The sequence below is a fragment of the Panthera onca genome, chromosome X, assembly GCF_046562875.1.
Source record: "Panthera onca isolate mPanOnc1 chromosome X, mPanOnc1 haplotype 2, whole genome shotgun sequence".
Taxonomy (NCBI): domain Eukaryota; kingdom Metazoa; phylum Chordata; class Mammalia; order Carnivora; family Felidae; genus Panthera; species Panthera onca.
In genome coordinates, this window is record NC_138357.1 from 119,884,915 (window position 1) to 119,907,543 (window position 22,629).

At 46.2% G+C, this 22,629-nt stretch overlaps 1 long non-coding RNA gene and 1 pseudogene across 1 annotated transcript in view; one reads left to right on the forward strand and one right to left on the reverse strand.

The window, feature by feature from the left end:
* The first annotated feature begins 1,784 nt into the window (after positions 1–1,784).
* LOC145714440 (small ribosomal subunit protein eS6-like) lies at positions 1,785–2,767 on the forward strand (annotated as a pseudogene).
* Positions 2,768–17,132: 14,365 nt separating this feature from the next.
* The window catches only part of LOC145714330 (uncharacterized), a 201,029-nt gene continuing 195,532 nt past the window's right edge, over positions 17,133–22,629 (reverse strand). Inside the window, exon 3 of the long non-coding RNA XR_014136838.1 lies at positions 17,133–17,485. This is a non-coding gene — a long non-coding RNA (uncharacterized LOC145714330). The remainder of the gene's footprint in view (positions 17,486–22,629) is intronic.

The following is a 22,629-nucleotide window of genomic DNA, read 5'->3' on the forward strand; positions in this document are numbered from 1 at the left end:
AGGGCTCAGTCAGTTAAGTGTCCGACTTCAGCTCAGGTCCTGATCTCACAGTTTGTGGGTTCGAGCCCCGTGTCAGGCTCTGTGCTGACAGTCAGAGCCTGGAGCCTGCTTTGGACTCTGTGTCTCCCTCTCTTTCTGCCCCTCCCCTATGCTCTCTCTCTCAAAAATGAATAAACATTAAAAAAAAATTAGAAAAGAAAATCCCATAGCTAACATCTTACTCGGTAGTAAAAGACAAAAAATTTCCCCTAAGATCATGAACGAGAGAAGAATGCCCGCTCTTGTCACTTCTATTCAACATAATATTGGAAGTCCCAACCAGAGAGATCAGGTAAGAGAAAGAAAGAAAAGGCATTCAAATTGGACAGGAAGGAGTAAAATTATCTTTGTTTGCCGAGGACATGAGCTTATACAGGAAAACTAAAAAGATCCCCATAAACAGTCTTAGAACTAATAAATGACTTAGCAAAGTTGCAGGATACAAAGTGAACGTGCTAAGACCAACTGTGTTTCTATGCACTGACAATGAGCAATCTGAAAAGAAAATTTTAAAATATTTACAATAGCATCAAAAACAATACTTAGGAATAAACTTAACCAAGGAGGTGAAAGATTTATACGCTGAAAGCTACAAAACATTGCTGAAAGAAATTAAAGACTTGAATAAATGGAAAGACATCTGTGCTCATGGATCAGAAAACTTAATATTATTAAGATATCAATACGAATGAAAAGCGATCTACAAATTCAATACAAGCCCTATCAAAATCCCAGTTGTACTTTTTGCAGAAAAAAAAATATCCATCCTAAAATTCATGTGACATCTCAAGGGACCCCACATAGTCCAAACAATCTTGAAAAAGCTGAATAAAGTTGGAGGTCCCACACTTGGTGATTTCAAAGCATATTTTAAAGCTATCGTAATCAAAACAGGGTGGTACTGGCATAAAGACAGACTTGTAGACCAATGGAAGAGGATAGAGAGCCCCCCAGATAAACCCTCATCTGTATGGTCAAATGGTCTTCCACATAGGTCCAAGACCATTTGATGGGGAAAGGCTAGTCTTTTCAACTAATAATGTTGGCAAAACTGGATATCCACATGCAAAAGAGGGAAATTGAACCTTTCTCTTATACCATATACAAAAATTAACTAAGGGGGTACAGGATGAGATGCCCCAAAATGTGCCACTTTGGCCTAAAGATTATTTTTACTTAAAAGTAATCGAAACCCAGCAGACGCAGGAAAAGCTCTCTGCCTCCCCCATAACTGCCCACGCTGCCCGTGGAAAGGAGAGCCCGTACCAGGAAGACAGCTATTAACAGACTCCCCTTTACCTAAGAGACTCATATGCACAATAGGGCAACTTTATTTTGCCAAACATCTTTCACCTTCTTGCTAATGAGATTTCTTCCCTTCGTGTCCTCAGGCCCCCGTGTTTTTCCTTAGCTCATATGAGCTTCGTGTTGCCTCATTGTCTTTGGAATCTCCTGTCCCTGTGGACTCCCTGTACATATGCTATTAAATTTGAGCTTCTCCCATTAATCTGTCTCATATCAATTTGATTCTAAGCCCAGCTAGAAGACCTGGGAGGGCAGAGGACCGTCTTCCTCCCCGACAAAAACATAAAGGAAGAGCTTCGTGACTTTGGATTTGACAATGATTGCTTGGAAATGACACCAAAAGTACAGAAAACAAAAGTCATAACGGACAAATGGGATTCTCTCAAACTTTGTGTATTACTCTTTCTCATGGCGCCTTGGAGGCGGTAGGCAGCTTTAGGATGAAGCTGAACATCTCCTTCCCAGCTACCGGTTGCCAGAAACTCATTGGAGTGAATGATGAACGCAAACTTCGTACCTTTTGGTGAGAAGCATATGGCTACAGAAGTCGCTGTGGATGCTCTGAGTAAAAAATGGAAGGGTTACGTGGTCCGAATCAGTGGTGACGATGACAAATAAGGCTTCCCCATGAAGCAGGGTGTCTTGACCCGTGGCCGTGTCTGCCTGCACCTGAGTCGGGGCATCTCCAGTCCAGACCAAGGAGGACTGGAGAAAGAAAGCACAAATCTGCCCCGGGGATGCATTGGGGATGCCAATCTCAGTGTTCTCAACTTGGTCATTGTGGAAAAAAAGAAAGAAAGCGGGGGAGAAGGATATTCTCGGACTCACTAGTACTACCGTGCCTCGTCGCCTGGGGCCCCAAAGAGCTAGTGTAATCCTCAGACTTTTCAGTCTCTCTAAAGAAGATGGTGTCTGCCGATACGTTGTGAAAAAGCCCCTAAACAAAGAAGGGAAGAAACCTAGAACCAAAGCGCCCGAGATTCAGCATCTCTTTCCTCCACGTGTCTTCCAACAGACACGTCGGCGTATCACTCTGAAGAAACAGCATACTAAGAAAAATAAGGAAGAGACTGCAGAGCACGCTAAACTTTTGGCCAAGAGAATGAAGGAGGCCAAAGAAAAACGCCAGGAACAGATTGCCAAGAGACGGAGACTGTCCTTTGAGTCTTGGGAAGGAACTTCTTCTTCTTCTTTTTTTTTTTTTTAATGTTTTTTAACATTCATTCATTTTTGAGAGACAGAGTGAGAGTCCGAAGCAGGCTCCAGGCTCTGAGCTGTCAGCACACAGGCCCAACACGGGGCTCGAACCCACGAACCGTGAGCCTGTGACCTGAGTCGACATTGGATGCTCAACCGACCGAACCACCCAGGCGCCCCTCGTCTCTCGAGAACTACCTCCAGGTCTGAGTCCAGTCAAAAATGAGATTTTCTAAGAGCAACAAATAAATAAGACCAGACATCGACAAGCAAACAAATACAAAGTTTGTGTATCAAAGGACATCATCAACAAAAACTAACTCAAAAGTTAACAAAAAAACCTAAAAACGCAACCCATGGGATGGGAGAAAATCTTTGTAGATCATCTACCTGATAAAGGGTGAATAATTAGAGCACAGAACCCCTACAACTCAATAACAACTCACAAATAACATGATTTAAAAACGGCCAAAATTCTGGAACAGACATTTCTACAAATGGCCAATAAGCGTATGAAAAGATGCTCAACGTCACTCATCATTAGAGAAATGCACGTCAACAACCCCAATGAGATACAACTGCTTCATACCCATTACGATGGCTGAAGGAAAGGAAAGAAAGGAAAGGAAAGGAAAGGAAAGGAAAGGAAAGGAAAGAATAGAATAGAATAGAAAAAAGAAAACAAGTATTGGTGAAAATGTGAGTGATTGAGACCCTGGTGTACTGTTGACGAGATTGTAAGATGGTGGGACCCCCCACGACAGAGTACGACGATTCCACTTCTGGGTATATACCCAAAAGAATGGCAAGAAGGGTCTCAAAGATGGCTTGTTCTAAGGGAAACAAACTGTTGTGTTTTGGTTAGTCCTGTGGAGGACCTGAAGCCATCAGCCCACTGGAACAGGGGCATGCCAATAACCCCGTGGGGGAGCCTGCAAGTTGGTTCTTCCAGCCCCGCTCACATGCTCAGGTGACTGCTGCTGGTCGACAGCTTGACCGCAAGCCCAAAAGAGCCCGAGAGCCATCACCCAGCTGAGATGCTGTTGAATTCCTGCTCCCCAGAAGTGGTGACATAATAAATGTTGGCTGGCTTCAACTACTATGGTTTGGGGTTGTTTGTCACGTAACAATACCAAACTAACAGATAACCGTAGCACTAACACTGTGAATGGAACGAAGACATTCAAACATTACACAGAGACCCATCCCTGTTTTTCAGCTTGGGCTGTTGTTGTGCATTTATGGGGAAAAGAAAGAGTTCATTGTTAAGAGTGCTTTTTAAATGCACATAAGCATGATTGTTTCCATAGTGGTGGGAATGTCATAATCAAATATGCAAACTAGAACACGCGGAAGATTACATGGGATCCCATCAGAATGTGACCATTGGTGTTCAAAGGACCAAAATATTGTAAACTGTTTTTGAATAACTGAAGAATGTTGGCCTCATGCGCCCTAGCAATATTTTCATTTTATATTCAAGATATTCAGATTATATGCTGCATTTCTCGCTGGCATTGCATGCTCCAGATCACAGAACATTGCCTCCCCTCATCATGATTTGAGAACATTCTATTTCACTGCAATTACAATTTTCAGGAATGGCAGCTGATGAATAATCACAGGAAAATTGCTTTAGTGCTGTTCCATAAAATCGACATGTTCCCAAACCTGGCATCTGTGGAGATCGTAGCCTCATGCGTGGCTTGAAGATCCAAATGAAATCTGGGGCGCCTGGGTGGTTCAGTCTGTTAAACCTCTAACTTCAGCTCAGGTCATGATCTTGTGGTTCGTGGGTTCGAGCCCCACGCCATACTCTGTGTGGACAGCTCAGAGCCCGGAGCCGGCTTCGGATTCTGTGTCTCCCTGTCTCTTTGCCCCCTCCCCGTTCATGCGCTCTCTCTCTCTCTCTCTCAAAAATAAACATCAAAAAATTGTTTTAAAGATCAAAATGAAATCTAAATGTATTTTATAAGATTTCCTTTGAACACCTTGCCTGCTTTACCAGCATCAGGCAAAGGAACATTAGTATTCTTTGTATTATCTATTCAAACAATTTTTTTTTTATTTCCCCAAATTGTCATTAAAAAATATAGACTGTATAGATCCTTCTTAAAAATGAAAGGTTGGAATAGATGGCAGATAATTTTTAAGGCCCATTTTATAGACTTTAAGTGTATCTAGGAAGTGACTCATGAACCTAAAATGAGGCGTCTTAGGGCTTTTCCAGAAACCCTCTGATCACCTAGTACGTGGCCTTCTGGGGAGGGGCCAGCTCTCCCAAATAGAATGGAAAGCAGACTGACCCTGAATTAGATACAGGACGTTCTGCTAAGGATGGAATCAATGATAAGAATGCCCTAGAATCCAGGCTGTTTGCTGTGGTTCCCTAGCAGGCAGGCTGATTTTTTTCTGAGTAAAGATAGAACCCTCCGTGTGTGGCCAATCTGCACAGTGGGTACAAAGCTGCAATAAGGATGTGTATATGGTGCAGGGGGTGGGGGTGGGGGGTAAAACAGATCTGACAAGGAGGAGCCCCCTTTGGGGACCACTTTATATAAGCCCAGAGACCCCAGTGAGGGGACAGTAAGCCCCGGATAAGTTGGAAGGGACGTTTCCAGGCTCCCTTCTACTGACATGTGCCGTGTTTGAGAAATCAGAACCTTAGAAGCCGACAGAGAAGAGTCTTTGCCAAGATGCAAGTAAAAGGGGAGACCTGGCCGGCTCAGTCTGAAGAACAAATGACTCTTGATCTCGGGATCGCGAGTTCAAGTCCCCCGTTGGGTGTAGAGATCACTAAAAAAATAAGTAAATAAAATCACTTAAAAAAAAAAAAAGAAGCCACTAAATAAGGAGGAAATACACCAGTTATTTGAACAGAGAGAATTTCATATAGTCAGTTAGGTAGATATTGGCGGACTGGGAAGTCGCGGAAGGAAGACCGCCGTGTCACAGAAGTCGTCACTGCTGCTCGAAGCAGTGGTCACTCCTAGGCCCGTGGGAACAAGTAGAAGTTGGGGCTCTCAGAACCCCAAATCTGTGAGCAGAGGCCCGTCCTCCGTCCTTCGTGCGTCTCCCTCGAGCCGGCACCCCTCCCTGGATTGGCCAAGCCATGAGACAGGTGGCAAAGGGGCAGTGGGGCTCGCAGAGTCCCAGCCCCAGCACCAGAGGGCAGAGTACAGAAAGCAGGGCTTGCGGGGCGCCTGGGTGGCTCAGTCGGTTAAGTGGCCGACCTCTGATTCGGGCTCAGGTCGTGATCTCATGGTTCGTGACTTTAAGCCCCGTGTCGGCTCCGTGCTGCGACAGTGCCCAGCCTGCTTGGGGTTCTCTCTCTTTCTCTCCCTCTCTCTCTGTCCCTCCCGTGCGCTCTCTCTCTCAGAGTAAATAAGTGAACGTATAAAAAGGAAAAAAAAAGAAAGCAGGGCTCGTGCCGAGAGACTACGGCTTAATAACTAGTCTAAGGAGACCATACAAAAAAGAGGGCCTGTGGTCCCGCATGACCTGGGAGCCCAGCGCAGGGGGATGGACCCTGCTAACAGAGAGTAGCAGGGGGCCACGGAATGCACCCTCCTGTGAAAAATACTGAATCCAGGGATTGGACCCAGGGGGGCAGCGGAAGGCACGGAGGTGGGGGTGGGGGCAGGGACAGTTGGGCCATTGTACACACGTCACGCTTTGTATTTGTGTTTTTTTTTTTTTTTAATGTTTCTTTATTTTTGACATAGAGGCAGAGTGTGAGCGGGGGAGGGGCAGAGAGAAAGGAAGAGAGAATCCGAAGCAGGCTCCAGGCTCTGAGCTGTCAGCCCAGAGCCCGACGTGGGGCTTGAACTCCCGAACCGTGAGATCATGACCTGAGCCGAAGTTGGACGCTCAACCAACCGAGCCACCCAGGCGCCCGCCCCATGGATTTGGAGTCGAATACACATTTATATACCTTGGGAGAGAGTTGGGGAGGCAATATTTTAACGCTGCCTTCAACTGCCACTGCTCAGACCTTCCATGGCCATCCTCGGTGCGCCCAAATGGACCCTGGTCATTGTTTCCTCACTTAGGATCCCCTGAACCATTCTGAACTCTCCCGGTTTGGGGCTCTAACGCCCCCCCCCCTCCCCTTACAACAAAGGAAAGTTTCCACTTAGGGAAAGACACTCATTGCCGGGTTTCTTGTAGAATCGAGATATCGAGCCACTACTGAAATGGGTCTTCCCTCTTTCCCCTTGACCTCATACCACGGAAGGGGTAGGTAGATCCACACAGAGAAAGGCGTGATTATTCCCCAGCGGCCCTGATTCTGCCGAAGTAGATTCCAAAGAGAAGTGCCCATAGCCGTGGTTTCAAAAGACGCAAGAGCTTTTGACGCCCAGAAGAAAAGGTGCTTTTAGGACCCGAGTAGGATGAGTCCTAAAGATATGAGCACAGCTCCAAACAGGATTAGAACTGGAACAAATTGGTAACAATGAAAAAAAAAAATTGCAGAAGATTCCAGATTATCTCCTTGCCTTTGTTTTACTCAATGACGTCCTCTTTTAAGCTATTAGATCTGCTTTTTAATATTTATGTTTTAACAAGGGTTCCTGGTTTTATAAAGTACAAATGGAAAACCCTCGAGTGGGGTAGCTCCTCTCGAGGCCAGTTCCTAAGAGAAAATAGCCTTTTGAGTTTTGAGTTTGCAGTCCTATAAAGATTTTAATGAATGATAATGATGCACAAGCGTGCTGACAATATTGTTCTCTCTTTTTATTCCTGGCTGTTTCCAGAGCAGTCCTGACTAGTAATTTTTTTTTTTTTTTATAGGCTCACGGCTCGTTCCAAGTCACGTGTTCTCTTCACAGTGACCCAGGAAGTAATTATAAACTCTGTCACTTTTGAGTAATAAGGTTGGGCTGTGTTTCATCCTAACATCCGGCATTTATCATATCCAGAGGATGTATAAACTTGTACGAAAAACCACCTGCCACGCCTGTGAATAAGCCTTTTTCTCATCTGTTGGGTTGGGACTCTTAACCGGAAGGCAGATTTAGGCTCGCCTGAGCTTAATCCAAAAAAGGGCTATGAAATATTCTCTTGCAATTTTTCCCTTTAAAGTTTTCCAGCGGGGGTCTTTGCCTATTGTGTATGTGCGAAAGCTCCCGAAAGCATTTCCATTTCAAGCTTTTTGCCTTTCAACTGGATCCCGGATTTCCCATGAAAGAAATCTGTCTGAGAGTCTTACGTGAATGGTGACCAGCCATCCTGGGCGCCAGGGTCTTAGAACCTCAGGGCGACAACTGGGCGAGTCCCAGGCAAACCAGGACAGGTTGGTCAGCCGTCACAAGGATGGTTGTCCCCTGCAGGCATCGGGTGACAACTTCAGCAGGCTTCTTTTTTGTCTAAATTCAATCTCCGTGTAACAACATGCAACAATAGCGTCTAGTAGGTTTTTGCTGTTGTTGTTGTTGTTGTTATAAAGCAAGCGATTTTGTTTTCGTGCAAATATAAATTTTATTGTTTAAAACAAGGATCAGCAAATCTTGCCCAACACCTGTTTTTGACGTGTTGAAATGACTACACAGAAAAGATGATGTAACAGAAATTTTCTGTAGCCTGCCCCTCAAAGCCTAAAATATTTACTATCTGTTCCTTTACAGGAAAATTTGCTGATCTCCAGTCTAAGATATATTTAGCTGTAGAAATATCATATAGCCAAAACACTAGGCCCATTTTTCTGATGAAATGTGTTTCTTATAAACTTCTCCAAATTCCTTTAAAAACTCTATATTATTTTGCCAGATAATGCTTTATAAATGTAAAAAACATATACAATGTTAAATTGTTAATATTTTTTCTAAATTCATAATCATCACTCATAGTCATTTTTCTTTCTCAATTAAATGAAACAGTAGAAATCACATAACCAGGCCCTCTCATTTTACAGGTGAGTAAACTGAGGCTGGGCAGCATGAGGGGACTTGACGGAGCTCACCCGTTGCTAGTCAGAGAAAGAGCCAGAATTAAGAATAGTGCCTCGATTCTAGCATTTTTTTTAAATCTTATTTTTTTTTAATTGTTTTTTTTTAATGTTTATTTATTTTGGAGACAGAGAGAGACAGAGCATGAATGGGAGAGGGTCAGAGAGAGAGGGAGACACAGAATCCGAAGCAGGCTCCAGGCTCTGAGCTGTCAGCACAGAGCCCGACGCGGGGCTCGAACTCACGGACCGTGAGTTATTTTAATTCAATCGGTCTGAGTGGAGCCTAAGAAATGAATATGCTTTTAAGGCTCCGTTGACTCTCATATGAACCACGGTGTTTTACAGAAGGTAAAACTGTTTTTACAAACGGTGACATAAGAAATATCTTCACCACAGAGCATGCTCTGATTCTGGAGGTGTCTCAGGCCTGACCGCTTTGCAAACCAGAGCATAATTGTAATTGGGAAGTTTGAGGGGAACAAAACTATCTATTGTGCCAGACGATAGGATTAAGATAATTGGAAGTGGATTAAAGCGATTCCCTTTGGTCTCCATTTTATGTTCTTCTTTCTAAAGTGCATTATAATCATCTGTAATTTTTTTTCTGGCAGCTAAAATCTAGGAAGAAGGCAGTTAGCTAAGTTGTATACCGATGTATACAATAACCAGTGATCAACAGTCCTTAGAGCTTTGGATCTGGAGTGGTTTGGTCAACAGGTAAGCTACTTGGATAGAAAAACCCGTATCCAAGGAAAACAACACAGTTGGCCCTTGAACAGCACAGGTTTGAACTGAGTCTACTTATACGTGGATTTTTTTTTTTCAACAAAAACAGTAGACTACTCTAAATGTATTTTCTCTTCCTTATGATTTTCTGAATCACATCGTCTTTTCTCTAGCTTGCTTTATTGCTGGAATACAGTATGCCACGCGTATACAACATACGTATTAATCGACTGTTTATGTTATCAGCAAGGCTTCTGGTCAACAGTAGGCTATTAGTAAAATTTTGGGGGAGCCCAAAGTTATACCAGAGATTTTTGACTGCGTCGGGGTCAGCGCCCCAACAGCCACATTGTTCAAGGGTCGACTGTGTATGTTTTTCTACACATCTATATCTATTTATACATGCGTATGTATATATGTATATATGAGATTACTGATATTCTGATTCATAAATATTGAACTGAAAAAAATTTTGATCTGGGAAAACATGATATTAAATAACACAAACCTACTACAACGTGTGATTTTTAAATAAAAATTTAATTTTATACATATATATATATAATACGCATACACATTTGAACAATGTGTATTTTACCCCAATGTGTCATATTCTAAGAGGTTATAAATATTTCCAAGTGAGGAGGAAGGATTCTTTAATCAGATTTCATGCCATTTGGAGTATATTTAAGACTCAGCTGAGCATAAAGGAAAATTTTCACCCCTCTGTGCTCAATTTTCTAAAATTTTACACCCACTGCTTCGATGCAATCTTCCAATGATACAGCCAAAGATGAGAAATCATCATGTAGGTCCTGTTTCTTTGTCAAAAACGGTTCCATATTCTAAATTCATACAGCGAGCATGGGAACGCGAGTCCCTCAAGGTGCCCATTTGTCAGGAGCAATTAGTCTTGATAAGAATCTGTAAAGTGTATTCACAAAGAAGGCCACAGAGCAGAGCTTCTCAGCCTCAGCGCTACTGACATTTCGAACCAAAGAAGTCTTCATTTCAGCCAGAGAGAGGTTTGGATTGGGACGCGGCTCTTCCTGGTACAGGGTCTGGGAACTGCGCCTTCGGAGGGGGAAGGGCAATGTGGAGTACGGGGCAGGTGGAGGGAGGGGGGGGCCGCGGAGACATCGGTCACCCAAGAAAAGATGTCAGCATCTGTCCATCACTGCAGCCCCGGCCCGATGATCGTTTTTTTTCTGCTTCCGTAAGCACCAATGAGATAATGCCACCCAGCCCTGTCCTTTGTTGCCCCTGTCAGTTCCCACCACTGCGCCACCTCTGATATGTTAATGAAGAAACCCAGGGTTTTGTGTGGCTGAAAAGGCTTGCAACAATCCCAACTTCTGGACAGCATGGGCTCAGCAGAGGCTCGGCTCTCCAGGGCCCTTCCTCACACCTTTTCTGCGAACGTGCCTGCGCTTAAGGAAGGGCAATGAACCATCTGGCTGCCGGAAGAGTGGACAGAACGTTCAACAGAAAGAACGCGCACCTTGAGAGCTGCCCCGGGGGGTGCCTGACTGCCCAGTCCACTCCCGGGGTGAAGCCATAAACCAGTGGCCTGAATCTGCAAATGACCCGGTGGCACCAGTCTGTAGCGCAACTTTGACGCGAAAAATCCACGCAAGCTCTGTAAATCTGTTCTTCCTGTAAATCTGCCCCACGTGACTGCCAAGGTTTAAAAATACCTCATGTAGGCGCTCGGAATCATAAGGTCATAGAATCAGGAAATGTTAAGCGGCAGGAGAATTTTCTTTTTTCTCTCTTGGCTCACCCTGCGTCTTCAATGTTTATTCATTGGATCGAAATCAACAGGTTTAAAGGGAACCTGGCAAGGATTCTTTTGCTAGAATTGTCTCGGCTTTCCAGAATTAGTTAATGATTATTGTGGCTTTATTCAGGCCAAGCAACACCAAAGAGTTTTTTTTTTTTTTTTTTTTTTTATCCAAAGAAATTCACAGCCATAACTTTTTCCCCACTTCTCATTCCAAATTCTAAAAATTCCTAATACTGTTAACTTTTGCAAAGAAACAGTGCTGTTCTTTAAAACCTGGATTGCCCACCGCCCAAGGTTTATTTATCTATCAAAGATTTATCGCGGTGCCACATACTCAAATAGGCCATGAAAACTCAAAGAACGGTGAGATATAGTTTCTGACCTCAGGAAAAGCATAGCGACCTTAAAGAGATAGTATGTGATACAGTGTGGCCCGTACGTGATGAAGCAGGTGTACCTGGTATTTCCAGATCACCTAGGAGGGGTAAAACCAGCTGGGAGAAGTCAAGGAAGGCTTCCTGGAGGAGGTGAGTGAACTGAGCACCAGCTGCGTGCCGGACACCGTGTCAGGTGCCGAGGAAAAAGAAAGGAAGTGTAGGATACGACTGAGCGGATCCTTTGTTGTTGTTGTTTTGTTTTACTATTTAAACGTTCCTCCTCTTAAGATGGTTCTGTTTACCTGATAGAAGAGACGAAATCCTCATAGGGGAAAACGAAAGGTCCTCTTTCTCTTCTGTCTTCCTTTTTGTGACTACGGATGTCTCTTCTGGGCCAGCAAACAGCCCTGGCAGGCCACCAGATATGCTCATTCTGCTCAGAAAAGAAAAGGCAGATGTCCTTAGTCCGGAGACGTGCCGTCAGTTTCAGAGCTGTGGGTGGTGGACCTTCTGTGGTGTTAAATGTGTCTGTCAAGCCGCCTTCATTCATTAGCTGGTTGATTAATTATTTCGCTCGCGATGTGGGCGCCTACATCGTGCCAGCCTTTGGTGATGCAGAGAGGACTGAAGCCTTGCTCCTTGACCTTCAGGAGCTCTGCGTTAGGCACGGGAAACACACTTACGGACGATGTCTTAAGATGAAAGGTGACAAGGGTGTGCTAGGTATTCAAGTTACGCGGGGCAACAGAGAACGCATCGGTTGTTTGTAGAGACGTGTCACAGAGACGTGTAAACATGAGAACTTCACCGTAAGCTCTGTGGTCAAACAGTGCCGTCCAATAGAACTTCCTGCGTTGATACGTGAGAATGTTCTATATCTGGATTAAGATCTTGTAGCCGCTGGCCACGCCTGACTATTGAGCAACCGAAATGTGGCTGGTATGACTGAGAAACTGAACTTTTATTTTTATTTCATTTATATGAATGTAAGCCTCAATCGAACAAGCCACATGTGACTACTGGCTAGTGACAACGATGTCGGAGTGCCTACAGCTGGACAGTTTTCCCAGCAGCAGCAGGGAATGGAGGGGAGGTGGCCTGCCTCTGGGAACAGATAGTGAGATTAGAGAGAGAATGATTTGTCTTCTGTTTCTTTCAGAGACAGATCTTTAGTGTCAGATAAACAATTTTGACTCTGGGGTTATGTATTCAGCATATAGACCACAAATTATCACGGGGCCAATTTAGTCGGTACGTCTATAATCAAGAGGAAAGGCATTTCAGTGTAGAGTTATGGAGTCACCACTGGCCCCACCTCTAGGCCGAGGATGGGACATTGAGCAGGTCTTTCAATCCTTAGATTTTTATTTCAGGGAGCTGAACTTCCAACCCCACCCCCCAACCATACCCCCTGTGGAGTCCCCAGTGAACTGTGCCAAGACCACGATTTTCGATGTGGGGTGGGGGCGGCGATTTGGTCCCTTGGGGGACATTTCACATTTGGTAATATCTGCCGACGATTTTGGTTGTCCCGCTGGGAGGAGGGGATGTCACTGGCCTCTAGTGGGTAGAGCCCAGAGATGCTGCTAAACATTCTACAGCCCACAGGACGATCTGGCCCCCAACTACCACCAGCACTGTGGCGCAGAAATCCTAGCCTAGGGCAGTAGTCCTCTTCTCAACCCTCAATGTCCCTTGGAATCACTTGGGAACCTTGAGAAGTATCCCAATGCCCTGGGCCTTCCCCAGACCAGCTGAACATGAAACTCAAAGAGTGGGGCCCGGCCCAGGCATCGGTGCTTTTACAAAGCTCTCTAGGTGATTCTCTGTCTCTGTCTCAAAATAAAGAAATAAAACTTAAAAAAAAAGGGGGGGTGGGCATGCCTGGGTGGCTCAGTCAGTTAAGCATCCAGCTCTTGATTTCGGCTCAGTCATGATCTCACAGTTCGTGTGTTCAAGCCCCACATCGGGCTCTGAGCTGGCAGCACAGAACCTGCTTGGGATTCTCTCTGTCCCTCTCCTTTTACCCCTCCCCCCCCAAAATAAATAAACTTAAAAAAACAAAAACAAAAAACTTTCCAGGGGATTCTAACCTGTAGCCAGAATTGAGAACTCCTTCGACATCCTAAACCCCTACGTATCTGCTTCCTGTAAGCATCCGTTTTGTGTCTCTCCCAGAGTCCTCTGCGTCCCAACCTTCCCCCTGCACCGCCGCCATGTTGCTTCGTTTATCACCGTTGGGGCTCCTGAAACCCGTCGGACAAAGATAGGGTTGGGTTTTGCCTATCAAGTGAGAGGGGATTCGAGGGCTTCTCTGGTAAACCACCACAGACTGCTTCCTACCCCATCAGGGAAACCCCGAGTTAAAAATGGTTACCAGGAAAGCCAGTGGAGGGAGATAATTAGCAACTATTCGTTCTTTGGTGGCTGTATTCATAGTCCATGGGATTCCTCAGTAGCAGGAAGGGCCAGCCTTCTATCAGGTCTGTTTAGCCTAACGAACTGGAAAAGAACAACACTTGTTGTCGCATTTTCTTTTTTTCCCCGAGGTGGAAGAAGGCACACATTTTGAAGTTGCCCTTGTTAGCCTGTTGAGATGTCATTGGAAGAGATGTTTCAACAGAAGCAGACAAATTCCGTAGTTTTCGTGAGAGATCAAAACACTTTGCCTACATCATCCTCGTTTCACTTGAGGCTAACAGCTTGGGGGCCAAAATCAGAGGCCTTTGTTCCCCGCAGCGACTCTGGGCAGCCACGAGCGAGCGAGCGGCCCAGCGGCCTGGGCCTTCAGTGGCTGCCCCCCTCCCAGGACCTTTGGAACCACAACCCTTCAGCGCACAGGGCTCTGGTGTTCAGCTGTTTGCTTCTTTACTCGGGGTTTCATCTGTTCGATGTTATACAAACTCTGAGTGACCTAGTTATGCCTGCTTCCGTGGTGGGAGCACACAAGGCTCTCGGCACAGTGTCTTTGGGTACCACTTACCTCGGGCCAGGGTCTCCCGGCCTCTGCACGACTGACCTGTGGGACCGGACATCCTTTGGCATCAGTGGGCTATCCCGGTGCCAGTAACCACCCCCCCCACCCCCCCACCAGTGATGACAACCAAAAATGTCTGCAAACATTGTCTCCGGGCGGGGTGTGGGTAGGTGTACAAAATCGCCCCCAGTTCAGAATCTGTCACGAACTTACCAGCTTCTAATTCCAACCGGGATCTGTTGCAGCACTTTGAGGAAAAGAGACAAGAAGAGATTCTAGATTTTTTTTTTTTTTTTAAATAGGCTTCAGGCCCAGCACAGAGCCCAATGAGAAGCTTGAACTCGGAACCCTGAGGTCAGGAGTCCAACGCTTAACTGACTGAGCCACTCTGGTGCCCCAAGGAGAGATTGGAGACCAGATAAATCCTGCACTAGTCCAGGCAGGGGGGAAGGGGTGATGGCCTAGACAGGGACTTCAGCAGTGGGAACGAGAGATGTTAAAAGGGAGGCAACAGGTCCAAAATGGAGTCACTTGGGCTAAGCCCACATCACCAAACTGAGACTTAATACCGAGCTTACTTACAGTTTCAACCTGTCCCAGGAGCGGAATCCTAAGCCAGTCAGTCTGGAACAGCCTGGTCGGTACTAGGAAGGGAACTGCCTGATGGACCCCTGCAGTTCCTCAAAGGAAGGCGATTTGCCCGACACAATCCTCCCTTCCCTAGTAACTTCCTTGTCCCGCCCCTTCTACCTATAAAAGTCTCTCATATGGCTCTCTCCCGGAGTTCCATTCTATTTGCTAGAAGGGATGCTGCTTATTCGATGAGTCATCAATCAATATCACTGAACGAAGTATAAGGTCTTTAAAATTTACTCCGCTGAATTTCATTTTTTAACAGAGGGACGGGTAGATTGGAGAAATGTTCCGAGAGAGAGAGAGAGAGAGAGAGAGAGAGAGAGACGCCAGGGCCAGCCGATGGACTGGAAAGGGAGGGGGGTGTGGAAAAGATCACCCAATATGGCTCTTAGGTGTCTGGCCCTTGGTGTCACACGTTGGCACGTAGGCTATCGGGGGACAAACTGGCGGAGCGCAAGGAGGGCCCGGAGGGGGTGGGTCAAGAGTCCTGCTTTGAGCGTGTTAGGTTTGAGATCCCGCTCGACAGCCCGGCAGCCGTGGTGAGGGGGCAACTGGGTGGCAGAGTCTTAGAACTCGGGAGTGAGGAGTTGGGAAACCAGACTTGATCCGAACAGGGATGGCGGGAGATGCCATGGGGAAGCAAGTGTAGGCGGGAAAAAAATCGAGGGCTTCTTACTCTCGGCAGCTCTAATTTCAGACTCTGTTTTCAACCCCCAACGGATTGGAGGCGGCAGGTTACAAACGGGAGGAGGCCAGTGGGGCTTAGCGTGGCCGGATTTCGATGCTTGGTGCCTTCGTTGTAGAAGAAGCTTCGGAATGACCCGCGATGCTCAAAACACAGAAATGGAGAATCTCAGGCTGCAAGCGGATCAACTGACTCGGGATCGACATTTTAATAGGAGCCCCGGGGGTGGGGTTGGCATGCACGTGATAGTTTGAGAACTGGCACATGGCACCATACAGAAAATGGCCCCAGAAAATCCCAGCGTCGAGCAAGGTTCAAGATGTGCGGGACTGCAGTATGCACGAAAACATAGGAGACTTAGAGTCATTACATCTTCCTCTGTATAATTCTGTGACTGTTGAAGGGTTTGTGCATACACCAGCTCAAGGCCAGCCAGGAAAGCGTTCGCTCTGTCATGTTACAACTCTACCGGAACCCTTCAGACACAGAGAGGTCCGGGCCTCCCCAACCCTCCCGCCTAGCCCAAGGTGTGGGTTCCTCTCCGGGGTCTGGCATGGCCAAGCCAGAATGTGACAAAACATCAATCCCCTCTGTGCATCAGAGGTCCCTGCAAAGGTCCTGCCAGCCCTCTAGATGAGTGATCCCCATCCTGGGCTGTCCGTTGTAATCATCGGGGGAGATGTGAATCTCGTTGCCAGGCCACACCGCAGATCGATTATCAAAATCTTTGGAAGGTGACTCTAGGGGTGAGAAGCATTTCTTTCCATTCTACTGTCAGTGGCGTCCTCCAGCCTCAGGCCAAATAGACAGCTTTCTTCTTCCAATCTGCACTCAGCAGAAGTGAGGCAGCCAGGCTGGAGGAGGGCAATCTATGACTATTTTATTTTATTTTTAATGTTTATTTTTGAGAGAGAGAGACAGAGCGTGAGCGGGGGAGGAGCAGAGAGAGAGGGAGACACATAATCCGAAGCAGGTTCCAGGCTCTGAGCCGTCAGCACAGAGCCCCACGCGGGGCTCGAACTCACGAACCGCGAGATCATGACCTGGGCTGAAGTCGGACGCTCAACCGACTGAGCCACCCAGGCGCCCCTGAATTTACACCATGATCTTGTGATTTTACATGAGACGAAGAGACCAGCTTTTTTCCCCTAAGCAGCCGAATCCCACCCCCACCGCTTTTCAAGAGGCAAGACAGTAGCCTGAGTTTCTCTTTCTAGAGGGACGTCAGACCGGAACTCACTGTCCCAGTGCAGCTGTCAGAACCCCATGTGTGTGCTTCTATTTAAAAGTTGTCTGCCTACAAATGCTCGAGGGAGCAGACAATCTGGCTTCTCCTTCGCTCTTAGTCAGCTTGTGCTGGAAATAATTGTCCATGTTTTATGTGACAGGCGGAAACAGGACCTCGCCGGAAGGCGGCCTGGGACGAGACCGGGTGGGAACAACGTTGCTCTCGGCCCACACGCACCAGTACGTCTGATCCGACGCTTGAGGGCCCGAGGGCAGAACTGCAGGGCCGGGTAGTATATAAGCACATAGTCAGTAAACAGGGCCCTGAGCAACTGTGGCGTTCCCCTCCCTCGGTCACTGTGCTAGCCTCTTGTGATACAGCCGGCCTCGCCCGGCAAGGGTCTGCAGGACGGCTCCGCTCAAGGGCCATCACGTTCTGACTGCTCTTACCTTGTGCTGCTCCGTTGTTCCGTCTTGTGAATACATCCACGGGTAGAAGTTATGCTTAGGAATCGCATGGCCTGGGTTTCATCTGGCTCCACCGTCTACACACCTTGTCGTGAGGGCTCGGTCCCTTCCCCTGCGAAACAAGAAGTTTAAGGAAACCGTAAACTCTTTTGTGCCATGATCAATACACGGTACTATCGTTTTTGAGGGTTTTATTTATTTATGTTTCTGTCCAGTGACAAAGCATAGACTCTCACATCCTTGACTCTCTCCTTCTTCCATCAGTGCTTTCTTGTCCTTGGGGCCTACGGAACGGTCCAGAAAATCCAGGCTGGGTTAGTCACCCAGAGGGCTGGGAGGCCGAGGCTTCTTCTTTCGTGGGGGTTGGGGTTGTGGTTGTTGTTAGGAATGTTTCACTCTTTATCACACATCACATTGTGGAAATATATTTTTAAACATGCTTCGCAATTCCCCTGAGACCACAAGCGCCATTTTGTCCCATGGCTCCCTGGGGCTCGTCAAACCCTGGATCCTGTTCTTTCTGGCGTCCCTTCCCCGCTGTGCAATGGACACTTCGGCTGGTATTCACATCACCACCCTTTGGGTTTGGGTTTTCTCCCGCCTACCGCGGTTGGGCAGACTGCATCCACTTGGGCCTTGTTTTGTGGCTAGAAAGGGTGAACTTCCCGTCTCCATGTCACGGGTAGGTTCTCTTTCACTTCCCAGCAGCCTTCAACTCTGTGTGTCATGATCAGCTGCGGTCCTCCCACCTCAGGGCCCCCCTCTACCCGTTAGGAGCTGGAGTTCAAGTTGAATCGTTTTGTTTGGTCTCCATAGCTGTGTGTTGCCCACATCTGATCGTGTAATGTTATGCCACTGATCTCTGTGCCGAGCGACCTTAGGAGGAGGTAAGGGTAAGGTCCGAACTCAGGTTAACTCGAGGTTGAATTAACATCCCTACCAAACAAAAGATGCTCAATTCTCCCTGAACAGGAAAATAAGTAATCATTAACCCTAACTCAGAGTTTCAACCTTGGCGCCGACGAGATTTGGGGCTGGATAGCTCTTTGCTGCGAGGGCTGTCCTGTGCATTGTAGGATATTTAACAGCATCTCTGTGTTCACCTTTCTGCGTTGGTATGCCCGGTATCTTGCTCCTGGGTAGTCCCCGTATGCCCAAGTCCTGCTGCGATACAGCTGAGAACCTGAGCTCTCAGATCTCGCACCAGGATCCTGCCTCTGATTCACAGGCAGCGGGAGCCCAGGCTGATGTCCTTCCTGCTCTTTCTGTCCAACCTCCTCCTCATCGCTGACTGGCTCCCGCACATCACCCAACCCTTGCCCCCACATTCCTGTTATTTGCTCCAATTTCTTTTTTTTTTTTATTGTTTTTTTTAAATTTTATTTTTATGTGTGAGAGAGACAGAGACAGAGCGCAAGCAGGGGAAGGGCAGAGAGAGAGGGAGACACAGAATCCGAAGCAGGCTCCAGGCTCTGAGCCATCAGCCCAGAGCCCGACGCGGGGCTGGAACTCACGGACCGCAAGATCATGACCTGAGCCGAAGTCGGACGCTAAACCAACTGAACCCCCCAGGGGCCTGTATTTGCTCTAATTTCTGATGCCATCTGTCTGAGATCTCCCACATGTTCTATGGTCCAGCTTTCTGGACATAGTTGTCCAGCTCTCTGAACTTCCCCTCGTATAGTTAAGCATGGTCTGGTCCAAACTTCTGCTCTTTCCCAGTCCAGAAGTCTAGTTTCTAATACCTTGCTCGTCCTAGTCTAGTCCTTCCTATTGCCTGATGACCCCTTGTTCTGACTCGTGAGATAGATCCAGATATGAGTTATGCCTGAATAACCAATCAAATCATAGAAAATAAATTTAACAAATGGAGGATGACTGATTTTATCTAGGTAAAATAGCAATGGCTAATTTTTTTTTTTTAATTTTCCAAGGTTTTTTTGATTGGGTTTTTAAAATTGTTTGTTGTAGTTTGTTGTTTGTTTTTTGAATTATAGTATAGAGGATCAGAATATGCCTCCTCAAAATATACTACTTTCTCATAAGATTATTTTTTTTTTTCTCTCTCTCTCTCATACCAGGAAGAGGAGGACAATTCTCAGACTCCTAATAACTGGGGACAACTCTACACTCCTTTCAGCCCAGAGATGAGAGGAATCTATATGTAACAAACTTCACTAAGTAACCATTTTCATCCATTAGTTCCCCCCATATATTTGCTTTACCATGGCGTGACACCCCGAGAAGCCCAAGACCGTTTTATTTTTGTCTTGTCACTTTGCTACAAATCTATTGCTCTTGTTAAGGTGTTATACCAGCTCAAGTCCTAACCACCACTTTGAGTTCCCACTGAATTTCTTCCACGTATATTCACTCTGCTCACGTTAATAAACTCGGTGTTTCTCTTGTTAATCTGTCTTTTCTCGGTTTCATTTCCAGGGACCCAACTGCTGAACCTGGGGGGTAAAGGTGTTTTTGTTCTTCCTTACAATAGACACAATTGAAATGTTGGCCCTGGTATGTTTAGAAGGACTTCTTAAGAGCCCATTTTGCAACTTATGGTCTCATCAAAAGCCAAGAAGGAAGAGAAGAACTAAAGGACTAAATGCAATTTAGTGTCCTGGATGGGATCCTGGAATAGAGAGAAGACGTTACAGAAAAAACGCAATTCAAATAAAGTCTGGGGTTTGATTAAATTATAATGTGCCAACTTTGGTTTCTGCATTTTGACAAAAAAATGCCACAGTCATGAAAGATACTAACCATGGGGAAACTGTGTAAGGAGTTAAAAAAATAAACACGCAGAGGATATTTGGGGAATTTTTATGCTATGAAGAAACACTTTACAAAAGCATAGGGACATGGCTTTTGTTTTGTTTTGTTTTTAAAAGGATGCAATTCCAAAGCCACTTCTGTTTCCTCCTCTGTCCAGACACCATCTCTTGGGTCAAGATTGCGAGGTAAGCGTTTTCCATGAGAACCATATGGTTGGTCCCCACGTTCTTCCTAGCTCAGAAAGGTTTGGAGCAGATGTTTCCATGCTGAGAAGCTCACACCCACCCTTGTGTGTGTTTGTTAATTTCTTTCAAATACATCACTTCCTATTGTAGCAATCGTCTCCTAATCACAAACATATGAAGTCTTGGCCTCAGCGGCCTCATGGACGTGTGCACTGTTATCAGAAAGGGTTAGCCAGACCCGAAGATAAAGAAAAATGTGAATTTGACTGCATGCCATGTTCAGTATGAGTGAATTCGCATAAGCAAGCACCCGCTGTCCTCAAACGTGATTTTTCCATTTATTCTGGATGGCCTCTCACCACGGGGGTGGGTACAGATGCATTTGGCAAACTCATTATAGAGCAACTATATCATGAACCCCTCCCCTATGTGACCTCCAAATTGTCAAACGATGTGTTCAACACGATGTCTCCTAGTTGTGACATTTTTCTGCAGCTAGGGAGAGACCAAGCACAATTTTTCAGCGAGGAAACCTTCCAGCAAGTAAATAATTACTGAAGGTTTTCCCTAAGGTATTTTCTAAAGTAATGTAAGTACGGTTAAGGGTGTTTGGGAGCACGTCGTCTCTCCGCAGGATAATAAGGAGAATGTTTAAGAATCCGTTGCTGTCTTACGCAAGCATGTGTGTGTCCCCTTCAGGAAAGACAGTCACAAAGTTTTTTAGATGGAGGGTCTTATTTCCATTCGAGATCATGCCTGTTATAAAAGCATTTGTTTTTACCCATATTAGAATATTATTAAAGACACTGAAACGGATCCACAGAGCCAGTGTCTTCCTTGCAAGATGGAAGGACCAACCTTCTATGGGTTAATGTAAAACATCAAGAAATAAACCCGGGTTCAGAATGAAATCACTGATGATGCAATTATTAGTGAGAATAAATGAAATGGTAAAGAAAAAGGAGACAAATGTGCTCGTCTCTTTCCTTTATAGATCGCGTTGTTCTTATGCTGTGAAAAACACTCTAATTCTGTACTTGCTCGTCCTTGCCAGGCAGGCTAGCGTGCAGATACCATGGGGCCAGACATGGAGGGGTTCACTTCCATTTTATAGTTCCGTGACATGTACATGCCCGGGGACCTCATGGGATATAGCCTCTGTGGCATAAGTTACAAGGCTGAGGTCTTTGATTTCCCTATAGAGTTCCAGAACCCTCTCCTTGGGGCTGTTTCAGCATTTGGCATCACAAGCCATGGAGACCAAGAGAATGGGAGCTGTCTGCATGAGTAGTTATTGGCGTTTTCAGTCCTATGGCATCAATGCTATAATCCTCAGCCTCTCGACCTCAGCAACTATGGACATCTGAGCTCAGGTCACTCTTTGCCGTGAGGGCTGTCCTGTGCGTCGTAGGACATTTAACAGCATCCGTGGCCTCTGTCTACGGAGACTCAGCTGTCTCCAGACGTTGCTGAAGGCCCACCGGGAGGTCACAACAACCCACTCCCACCTCCCTGCCCCCACCTTTGAGAACCACTGCTGTCGTCAACAAGGTAGAAATAACAGACCCAGAGCAGCTAAGGGAAGAGAACATTCAAAGAACGGTGTGTAGGATTTAAAGTCTTTAAAAACCCCTTATATTACTGTCTACTTTTCAAGATTCATCCATGTTGCAGCGCGCATCAGGACCTCATTCCCTTTTACTGCCAAACCCTTTCACCGTATGACTAGACCGCCATTTGCTTCTCCATTCATCCATCGACGGACATTTGGGTCGTTTCCACTGTTTGGCTATCGTGACCAGCGCTGCTCCGAACACGCGTGGACAAGTTTTTGTTTCAATGCCTGTTTTCAATTCTTTTGGACACACACCGTGGGGGGGTGGGGGGCGGGGAATTGCTGGGTTACATGTAATTCTACGAAGAGCAACCAATTTTTAGTCTGGAAATCTGCAGTGGTTATTTCGCTGATTATTAAAAAATCCACCAGTGACCAGACTTAACGCCGGTAAGAGCTTTGAAAGGCCCGAGGATAAGCCTAGTTAACCTTGGGTTTCAAATGATCTTGAGCAATCTCTGGGTGGGTTTCAAAAGACCTGAAAAGCCTCTGGAAATGGGGTCTCAATTCTGTGTGTGTACACACTAGGGAGAAGGACAGGAGCTGTCGGCAGAATCCCAGAAGGGTCCATGACCCCGCCCCCCCCCCCCCCAAACTCGGAAGCCTCTGTATCAGAAATACCATTCAGTTCTTGAAGAAAAAAATAGTGTGGCTCAATATATTGTCATTTTATTTGTCAGT